Raw genomic sequence first — 12,063 nt, 5'->3', positions numbered from 1 at the left:
ATCAGATGAAGCGGGAGAGGTCCAATTTCCAGCCCAATATAATATAATAATAAGAGAAAAGGGAAAAGGGGACTTGAGCCATTTAAATTGTAAAAAACATGCTCTTTCGCCTCCATCAACACTCCTTAATTTTATGGCCACTTACTTAAAGGGCCCCTTCAAAGTTTGCGTAATAGCCGCTCCGTATTCTTCTTTTCTCTCTCTCTTCCCTATATACTGAAGCCTCTTGACCTTTGTAATTGCCACCTGCAGGCGATTGACTTTATTTAATCTATTGTACGCATCCCTTCTTGGGAATATGTGCTTTCTGACTTTCTTGCTTCCTCTCTACTTTTCTTTTCCTTCTTTTTTGTACAACTTCCCCCCCCCCCCCACAGAAAACATCTTCCTCCCATATGCTTCGAAAGATCGTAGGGGGTGAACCTTGACCAATGATGTCAATTTTAATACTATTTGTACCTACCTAATCCTCATCACCCAATAGAAGGATCTTTCTTTGAAGCCGGACTACCAATTAGAAATAGGGGGTTGGTACCCCTCAAAACTTTACTTTTTGGAATCTTTGAAAAATTAAAGCAGATTGATTAGTGAAAACTAGAAATCAAGTTGGAAAAAAAATGTAGAAAGAGCAGAATTTTTTTAAACACATTTTTCAACTGTAGCATCAGGAGCGGCGATCATCCGTGATGAAAGGGATGGAGGAAAAGGTAGGAAAGAAATTCTTACCACAATTCTAGTAAATTATAGACGTTTAGTTAAAACATAAATTAGGAGGAATTAACAGGGGGCAGAGATGGTGAAATTAGGTATAAAAAGTGATTAAAAGAGAGATATTCCAACATCAAATTAAAATTATTATAATTGAACATACAGTATTTTGTTTATGTATTATGCAGAATTTGATATCGTGTAAAATGGATTTTTCTAATTGACTTTTATTTTGTGTACATATAACTCGTTCTTTTCTCTTTTCATATGATCATTTGATTAAATATTAAAAGCTAATGAAATTTAACTGATTCCTTCTTTTCATGAGTCATCGTTTTTTTTTCTAAATGTATATTGGACCACTAGGAGCCTGGGTTAATCTGATAATTACATATATATATATTCTTCCAGTGGTTCGATATAACATCTTGCGTAACCCTTACTAGTTATGAGGCTGTCCTGTGGAGCCCTTGATGATAATGAGACTGTTCTGCGGAACTCAAACAAATTTTTGAATATTTATCCAAAAAAAAAGTGCCCCTACTCATCTCAACAGCATCAAAGCCCGATTACAAAATGAAACAGGGTTTAGGCACCACCTCTTAATTTACATATTGATTGTCATAAATCATCGTGACTGATTTTATCATGGAAGCCCCCTATGAAAATGAGATGCCGCGGCCGTGTAGGACTCGTGTGTTAAGATGGCCCTGGGTGTCCCGAAAAGTACATTTACAGTTCAACAATTCTCACTTCTAAAAAAAGTACAATTTGCAAGAAACATCGTGGTTTGCATCCATGAATCGCTAGAGCTTCTGGTTCGAAAAATCGATGTGAATAAGTATAACGTCAATGTTTCTAAGTTGTTTAGTCATCCAAAGTTGCATCGATTTTTTTTTCCATCGACACTATCTTGTTAAAATTCAGAGCAAAGAACAGCTTTGCGAGTATCAGTTACAAGAACGCTTCCTACTTTATAAAATCTCCGGGTTCCAGGGCGTTTGATCATGCGGAACCAAAAAACAAAGCTATTATGGAATCCCAGGGTTCTGCAGCAGTTGGAAACCCATGCGTGATGAGCAAACTACTGAAGGAGCAAACTGATTAGAAGGAGGTAGAAAAGTATCGAAATGCACACAACACAAAAATATCTAGGCTGGCCATATTTCCTTCATAAAAATACGGGAAACGGAAAATCGGGATGCATACGGAATATCATTAATCATCACCGAAACAATTGTCAAAGGCAAGTTGTCAATTACAGCAATAAAAATTGTCAAAAGCAAGTGAAATTGCCAGCTATCGCTAAAAGTTCAGAAAAATCGCAAATGGCGGGAAGTAAGGAGCTTCCACGAGACAAATTAGGCGAAAATTTGTAGTTCACCAATTCAAGTAAGTCTTATTGAAAGAAAATAAGAGAGAAAACGAAACATTTTATAAAAAAAAAAACTTTTCAACGCTCAAAATTTCGGAAATGTTCCGTAAAATACGGGTCACATATGGTCACAATATGCATACAATAGTTTTGTCGCTCGTGGGTGACAAAATTATTTCATATCTCACCGGCGGAGTAAAAAGTTTGCGCAACGCTGGTCTAGGTCCTAGACTCTAGGAGGTGCTGTGGTGCTGGGTTGCTGCATGAAAACCGGCTTGATATCCAGCTTCAAAAATCATCCGTGTGGCCGTAGCCCCTATGGAAGATGTTTTCAAAACGGACTTGGGCCGCGATTGCACTGTAAAAGTTTTAATAAAGAACTTTTATCAAATTTTTATATTGTATAATCCTAGTTTTAAATCAATAAATATCCCGTCCAATAGAAGGTGGCGTAGATTTTGGCGAGACATTTGAAATACGAACAGTCTGTGCAAAATAAAAAAGTCTGGTAACCCCAATTCGAACCCACATCTATAAAATGATAATTGGAGTGATTGACATTCATCTTCAGCACCTAAAAAGCGACATTTATCTCGTGCCTTCCATAAAGTCCTGGTGTCAACCGCATTAAAATTACCTCTTCGAGAGAAGGTATTAAAACTTTAATTCACATCCAGACACATTTGCACCATTTGAAACACCTTTTTTTTTAGTTTTTTTAAGGAGAAAGCGTTAAAATTTGGATTGTATAAATTAATGAAATTTAAATTTTTGTATAAAAATAAATACAAACTGAATTATAGCTGCTCGCGATCAGAATAAAAACATATATTTAACATACACATCTAAACATTTTTATGATTTGCGGAAAATTCACCGCCAATAATTCACCTATGGAAAATTCACCAGCAAACAATTTACAGATGGAAACTTCACCGATTAACAATTTACAGATGGAAAATACACCGACAAACAATTCATCGATGAAAAATTCACCAACAAACAATTTACAGATGGAAAATTCACGACAAACAATTCATCGATGGAAAATTCACGACAAACAATTCATCAATGGAAACTTCTCCGACAAACAATTCATAGATGGAAAATTCACGACAAACAATTCATAGATGGAAAATTCACGACAAACAATTCATCGATGGGAAATTCATGACAAACAATTCATCGATGGAAAAAATTCGTCGACAAACAATTTACCGATGGAAAATTCACCGAAAAAAACTTCGCCGTTTCGAAAAAATTCACTGACAAACAATTTTTACCAATGGGAAGTTCACGACAAACAAACCACCGATAGAAAATTCACAGATAGGACAATCCACCGCCAGAAAATTCACCGACAAACAATTCAGCGATGGGAAATTCGCGACAAACAATTGACACCAGAAAATTCCCCGACATGAAATTCACGAATGGGAAATTCACCGAAAATGCATCACCAGTGAGTGATCGAATTTTTGAGCAAGTGAGTGAACAAATCAGTTGGTGAATAGGCTAGTGAAAAACTGTGGGTGAGTGACCCAATGAGGGGGGGTGAAAAAACGAGTGAGTGACCATGTAAGTGACCAAGTGAGTAACCGTCTGAAATACAGAGTGAGTATCCGTATGAATGAGTGATGATATGAATGACCGAGTGAATGATCAAATGATTTGATGATGACTGATTAAGTGAATATATCCTTATCAGTGATCGAATAAGTTACCAACTGGTGAGCGATCGAGTGAGTGGCGGTATGAGGGAACCGTGAATGGGTGTGTATAACCGAATGATTGAGCGTTGCAGTGACAGTACGACGACTCACTCATTTGCTTACTTATCACCTCCCCGACTCACCTGACTTAACCTTACTCCCTGTACGACTTGATCAATCACTCTTACTAACTCACTCATCACTGGCTCACTCACCCTCACAATATCACTTAATCGGTGAATTTTCCGCACACATATTTTCTTATAAATTGAAACCAATCCTTCCTTTTTTTTTAGTCATCAAAAGCATCAAAATTTTCAAATTTTATATAAACCAATGGAATTCAATTGCGTGAAAATGAAAACAAAACTGAATTGTGTAGCTGTTCATAAACGGAATGAAAACGCACATATTTAACCAAAAAAAGTCATCATTCAAAGCTATATTATCAATGCATGAATGAATGCAAAAGCAACACTATTATTCATTATTAATGAATGAACGCACGTGCGTATAAAAGAGATCTCAGGGGAGGAAAATGTTCATTAAAAATGGATGAAATGCTCATCGATGAATTAATTCAGAAGTGAATTAAGTACCTCATTCCGGCTTTTATATTAAAAGTCGCATAATAATGAGATGTTGGCAAAGCGAAAGTAATCGGATCTGACCATATAACGACCGGGAAAATAACGAGAAAAATCGGATAATGAAAGAAATGGCTTCTCTCTCTCTCTCATGCCCGGAAGCACAATTTTAATGAGATATGATAATGAAAGGTGACTAGAAGAGAGTTCGTTACGTGTATCCAAACACTCATGATGATAAAATAGTGATACATGGGATCAGAAAATAAAAATATGTGAGCATGCCATTATCTATTTTTCGAACAATACTTGCTTCATTAGCTATTGAAGAGATTATTAATTTGTAATTTTTTTAAGTGAATTTGAAAATTTATGGCCGAAAAAAATACGTTACTCAATTTTGATGAAAGTTTTTTTTTAGTGTGAGGCATGGGAAATGGAAGTCGATATTTTGCTATACAGGGCGTCCCATAAATTCGTAAATACAGTAGTATCTCGACTATCCGGCCTAGTCTCTTGGCGCCGTGACGTCGCCAAATCATCGGAGCTGCCGCCAAACCTCGCCAAGTTTACTGCCAATTTGGCGATATTCACAGAGGAATGCGTTAATTTCCAATTTTTGCATAAGATAATGACCATTTACAAGCGAAAAACGACGTAATAAACGATAAATAAGAACTATTTACATAATTTTAGTAGCAATATTTATATTGAGAAATAGACGGCTCTTTTTCTCAGCCCAAGATATCTAGGAAAGAGATATTTTCTGGATATTATGCCGAGGTGAACTAGGAAAGAAAAGTCATCTTGTCTTCACCGGGACTCGAACCCAGCTCCTCTTCCATAGCGGGCAATAATGTTACCATCTACACCGCTGGAGACACGAACCTGCTTTCCATACTGTCTCACCTGGGGACCATTCCCAAAAGTTAAGAGAGGCTACTGGTGCCTCTGCTTCAGCGTTTCACGCCACAGTGCATGAAAGAAGAAAGACAGTGCCGTCTCTCCAGCGGTGTAGATGATAGCATGCCTGCCCGGTATGTAAGAGGGTATGGGTTCGAGTCCCGGTTGAGATAAGATGACTTTTCTTTCTGAGTTCATAGCATAATATCCAGAAGATATGTTTCCTTAATATGTATATTCTTGGACTTCCTTTTTCTATGATAAATTTTTAAAACGTATAGTACAGTACGGTACATAACAAACACTTACAGTGAATCTGTACGAAACGGAACGTCAATAGATTGAAAAACTGCACTTAACAGTTACACTTTTGTGGCGCTTTCATACAGGCAAAAAAGAGAAGTTCAAGAAGATTCTCCCCCATTTTCACGGGACGTCATGGCACCAATGAGTCACCAAATCTTTGGAGCTGTCACCAAACTTTGCTAAGTGCGTTGCCAATTTGGCGATATTTACAGAGGAATTCGTTAATTTTCATTTTTACAATCATAAGATAATGACCATTTGCAGGCGGAAAATGACATAATAAATGATAAAAGAACTATTTACATAATTTGCGAAACAATAGTTATATTCTTGAACTTTCGTTTCTCTGTAATAAATTTTTAAAACGTACAGTGCAGTACATAACAAACATTTACATTATGTATACACAAAATATGAATAGAGCGGTTTTTGATATTAAAATGGTGTTTTTGGTGGTATGGTGAGAATAGAGGAAGTGAGCATTTATAGTGGGCTCCGGCCCGCTCTTCCGGTACATTAGGCCGGATAGTCGGGATTCTACTGTAGTTCCAAATAATCATATAAATTGAAGGAATTTGCATATTTTCAATGTGGTTTTCGAAAACATTATTCCCACGATGGAGATTTTTTTTTCAAAAATGAAAAAAAATGTAGGTCACGCTTTTGCCGATAGAGGGCGCTGCACGAAACTAATCGCTGAAAATATGCAAATCAGAGTCCTATAAAATGCAGGGTGTACGATCACCACCTCCTAGAGATAGGACACCTCCGCACGTTGCTCGTGACCACGTCAGCAAGTAGTGCATCCTCACTCAGAATATTCAGGGGAAAACATTCCGCTGCACATACCAGTATCATCGTTGTGCGGAAAAGAAACGATTGCGCTAAGAATTGGCAATTTCTATGTCTCACATCCAAACACCATGTGGTATTTGTGAGCCGACCAGGAAGATTCCGCGCCAAAATAAGAAGGAACGAAATAGGATGCTGTGGTTCAAAATGTGGCAAACTTGCTAGGCAATCTCAATGACGTTACAGATGAAACGTTGGCAACCCGTGCAGGAGACCTTCTATCTCTGGGAGGTGCTCATTTCTGAATTTTCCTGTTACTAGCGCTTAGAGGCCATTCAAGTATTACGTAAACAGATTTTAAGCCATTTTTGACCCCTCAGCAGCTTAGAATATTTCATATCTTCAAGAAGGGTGGTTGATGACATAAGCAAAATTCAAACCCCCCCCCCCTTCTCATCAAAAGTCAGCAAATCCGAAACCCCCCCCCCCGATGCTGACGTAATACTTGAATGACCCCTTACATAAAATATCATTGTGATATTGGCATTGGTGGAAAAAGTACTTTTGGTGAAGTTATTTAATCTCAGGCTGAAGTCTTACGAACGTTTCGGACGCAGAAAAGATCGAAGAAAGGTTTAAGTATTTGCTTTCGTGCAGCACTCTCTGTCGATAAAATCCTGAACTAAAGTATTTTTATTTATCAAAAAAAAAAAAAAAAATCTTCCCTTTTTAATAATAACTTTTTCACCAGACCAGAATTGAACGTTTCCGTCGCCTTTGCAGGCTGTCTGGCGAGTTACAGATCACCAGGGGTGTTATCTGAAGGAAAAAGACAAGTCTGTGCATGTGTGTAAGGTATGTAGTGTATGCATGTGTAGAGAATGAACGAGCCACAGACACAGGAGAGTATTGTTTACAAATCATTGCGAAATGAATGCTCATCGAGATAAAACACAACACAGTCGAAGAACAAAGGAGTGATATGCTACCCAAAAACCCCAAACCTTATAAAATTTTACATAATCGAGAGACACCAATCAGAGATGTTTAAATCGATGAAAGATTATGACAAAAATTTATTGAAAGTTCACGACAAAATTTTTGTGTAGAACCGGCATCTGTCATATAACCATAATCAAGAACGTCAAAGAAAAAGTTATATTGTTAACTTTTTCACAATCTGCATTCAAATATCCAATTCCTTCATTTTTTGTGAATATTTCAAATATTTACGAATTCATGGGGCACCCTGTACATGAATCGACGCACCCACCATCCCGATCTATCCCAGTTGTGATTTACTACCGATTGTCACTTGAGGCAAAACCTTATATTACTTTAGAAAATTCGAAATAACGATCTTGCGCAGACAGATCCAGACAGTAGATGGCAGCACTAGTAAGAACATAAAGCAAGCACAACTCTGACAACATAAACGCGTTGTATATGAACCTATTCTTCAGAAATTCCGCAGAGGAATGTGTACGTGGGTAGGGGTGGGGGGGTGCATGTACGGTTGAATAGTAGTATAGTTCAAACAGAGCAGCTCGAATGGTGTGTTAGTGAGATGATGAAATGATGAAAGTTTGTCCTGACTGTCTAGAACGGGAGTTCTGAAACTATGGTTCTTTGGGTCGCGGGAACTTTCGAGATGCGTCGTTTTCCGAACCAAACAGTCCTGATCCACTAACATCCGCCGGGGGCTCTGCCCGACCGAAACTTGATTCGCAGGGGCATTCCGAGAAGGGTCGTACGAATCCACTAACAGCCAGGGTATCTTGAGCTGTGGGTCACGACCCAAACTTCATTCGCAGTGGCTTCCGATATGGGTCATACAAAGTCAATTATAGCTAGGGATTCTTGAGGCGTAGATCACAACCTACACTTCATTCAAAAGGGCTTCCGAGTTCGGTCGTACCAATCCACTTACAGAGGGGTAATTCTTGAGCTAGGAGCCACGACCCAGTCTAGATTCGCAATGGCTTCCTAGATGGGTCGTAAAAAACCACTTACAGTCCAGTTATAAATGCACATATCACGTCACTGGTTTTACTAATTTCACCAAGTCTCATGGTTGGGAAGCTGATCTTGTTGCTGATTTTGGATCAAGGCTGAAAAAGGTTAAGAACCTCTTAAGTATGGTCCCCACATCCTGAATCAGGGCCCCTAGGCTGGGATCTTTTGCGGGCCCCCGACAAGACTTTCACGGAGGCCCCTTTATGATGAATTTATAGCGTGAAAGAGCTGAAAATTTGTGAAAAATGGGCCCCGTGGCTGGAGGCTTGTCAGCCCACCCCTTGTGGGGGCCACACTCTTAAGGGTCAGTGTTCTTCAACTGATGGTCCGCGGACCGTTGCCGGTTCGCGAAACATTCCGCTTAGTTCATGAAGATGCTAAATAATTTTAGATTATGCGTATTAAATAATATATATTACGCTACCGCTTTATTGTTATTTTGTCTCAGCCGTCAGAGGGGTCTGCAAACAATTTCTCTCAACTTTATTCTCTTTGCCGGTCCGCAAATCATTTCTTTTTTTTTTCTGTCACCATGGCTACCCACGGGCCAAGTGGTTTTTCTGAGGCCCTACCTGGTAAATTCTAGAAAATTTCAACCGGATCTCATTTTTGTAAGGCCCCCGGGCCGTGCCCTGGTGGACCCATGCGTTACGACGGCACTGGCCTGTCACCCAAATTCTCTCTCCCTTTTGCTTTCTCTCTTTGCCGGTTCGCAAATCATTTATCTTTTTTTCCCCCTGTAAATTAATTATTTGCCCCATTTATAAATTTTTGCCTGCGTCCGCAAACCATTTCACCCATTTATTTTTTGCCAGACCAAAAATTATTTCATTCATAAGTTTTTTGCCCGTCCGCAAATTATTTTTACTACAGTCGCCCCTTCCCCCGTATTCGCGGGGGTTGCGTTCCGGGGGGGGAGGGAGGGTGACCGCGAATAACCGAAACAATAGTTTTTGTTTTTTTTTGTGTATCCCGTTTATTGAACATCATGAGAAAGAGCAATGTGACGCAGAAGTATAAGGGAATGTAAAAGAGGGTGCAGCGCGATTGTTGGCGATGTTTTCTGAAAGAACATTGTGTTTTCTGTTTGCCGTTTCTTCTTCATATCATGACAAGGCTTCCTCTACCAATTTTTCTACATGTGAAGAGCGTACCATCTATGCCATGAAAACAATCTATCGCTGATTTGAACGTGCTAAACCCTTCCGCTATGTTACTCATGATGAACTCGTCTTCTACTTCTATATCTTCATCTACTTCATCTGGTACCGTTTCAGGAGCAGTCAATTGCATTAATTCCTCTTCGGTCAATACCTCTGAATTGCTATTAATTAGTTGTTCGACTTCTATATACATATCATTGAACCATTCTCCACCCACTTGTTTCGCTAACGTGGCAATGTCTCTTCAGTTGGCTCTGTAGAATTGGTTATGTCCTTTACCGCACATTGTGGCAAAGGTTAATCCAACCCGAGGTGACTGTTTCTCTCTTGGTAGCTGCCACGCTTCTAGTGATGACAGTAATGTCATTAGCGAGCCATCCTAAACATGCACAAGTCAAATTTTGTAAACAAAACACATCAATGAGACGATTTCTGAGTGTTGCAAAACAAAATTCCCAATAAAGGAAAAAAAGCTGTGAATTCGGGGGGGGGGGGGGGACGGTACTTATTTTTTATCGATTCCCATATTCGCAGCATTTTTTTTATTGCAGGTAAAGTCACCGGCGGGACAAAAAAATTCGTCCGTGAAAGAGGGGTAACCGTTAATCAGGGGGTTTGAAATGCATACTTCTATTATACACGAGGAAATTATTATTTGGCCGTAAAATAGGGTTGACCGCATCTGAGGGGTGTTCGTTAAGACGAGTTTTACTGTATGTTTTTTTTTTTTTTTTTGATAAGGTACTAAATGTGTGTACGAGCACACACAGGGGTATCCCATTTAAAAAAGAAACTTTCTCCACAGAAGCATGCTTTGATGTGATAGGAAGTTGAAATTTTCTGAGACTTTCGATAAGTTCTTTGGAAAAAAATTGTTCTAAGTCCAAATTTATTTCATATTACGGAATTCGAAACTGAAAACTACATTTTTTCCCGACAGATGGCAGCACATATAGCGCAATGCAATTGAACATGTCTGGGATCGAAGGGAAAACGGCTTCTAATATACATGTGTAGGCTACCATAACCTTTTTTCACGAGCGTTAATTTTATTTTTTTGTAACTTTCAAAATTTTTTTTGAATTTTTGGTGCTCAAAAAAAATTGGAAACGAATTTCTTGCTAAAAATCTTTATTTTTCTTCAAATATTTTTTTTTTATTTTGGTTTTTTTTTGTAAAGAAATGATGCACTCCGTTCAAATGTTTTCAGCCAAGAGATGATGCAGGGTCTATCCATCTTTACGTGCAATTTTTTTCTAGAATTTTATTGCTAAATTTTATGCAATAAATCACACTTTTTTTTCCCCCGGAGGCACTTTCCCCTGGAAGCAGAGGCACATTTTTGGTTTTGCCGCCTGTGGTATACAAGAATTTTGCAGGCCCTTTTCCCATTCTAGTCTAATTTTCTGGACTACTCTTTCTCCGAATTCGCCATCCTGTGCAATAACCCTCTTGCCTCCGGCAATTGCACCTGGGCGTCATTCTTTTGATTACTCCCATGCTCACGCACTCCCTAAGTCATCCTTTTAGTCGCTCACTGACATAGTTCCTTGGTTTATGAGTCAATCTTTTTGTCGCTCATCGGAATAGTTCCTTGTTTTATGGGTCACTCTTAACCATTTACACATTCTCTAAGTCATTCACATGCTTTCACCCCCTCTCTAAATACTAATCCCTCGCTCTGTATATCATTCTTTTGGTCGCTAGCCGTCTGGGCAGAGGTGGATTTATTGAGATTTATACAAAGTTTGCCGCCCTTTTCCCATTCTACAAACTCTCTTGGCCACTAATCCCTCAAATTTGGAGTCCTTGGTATACGCCACTAAGTGCCCCCCGCCCCCGTAAGTACGCCACTGCCTGGAAGCCATCGTAAACACCCTCTCAAGTGCTACCCTCTGATTAATGCCCCCAAAGTTCATTTTCACCATATCTCTAACTAAAAACGTACACAATCCTCTAAGTCAGGGATTAACTCTACGAGGTCAAAAAGAAAAAAAATTCTACAGTGAGAAAACGCATTTTAGATATTCCTTCAACAAATTCATTTCGTCTTCAAAATTGGTGAAATCAGTGGTGAAAAAGTCATGGATGTAGAACCCATCTCAGCTTCGGCGACCGAAAATTCGGGTCACACCCCCCAAAGGGGTAAGAACCCCCTGCAATATATAAAGCGGATTATGCAAATTACGCTGGCAGCATCGAATGAAGAATGCACGTGCATCAATCCAATCCATTGAGGGCCTGATTTGCCAAATCTCTTTTGAATATTGTATGTTAGCTCCATCTGTCGGCGACCCCTTTAAAACTAATTTATTTTTTTAAATAGATTTTGTCAGACCCCATTCGTACAAACCACTATTTTTTGTCATTTGTTCCTTTGAAATAAATGATTGGTCATTTATTTCATTGGTCAAAACATGTATATTAATTTTTCATAATAAAAATTAAAGGCAGCTGAACTTCAACCATGACAAATAACATGAGTTCAAGAAAAATATTTG

This window comes from Pholcus phalangioides, unplaced genomic scaffold (assembly GCF_987345545.1).
Source record: "Pholcus phalangioides strain wild (caught in Gottingen) unplaced genomic scaffold, Ppha-v1.0 ptg000016l_1, whole genome shotgun sequence".
Lineage (NCBI taxonomy): Eukaryota > Metazoa > Arthropoda > Arachnida > Araneae > Pholcidae > Pholcus > Pholcus phalangioides.
The sequence above is the reverse complement of the archived record's forward strand: the minus strand, read 5'-3'. Positions refer to the sequence as shown.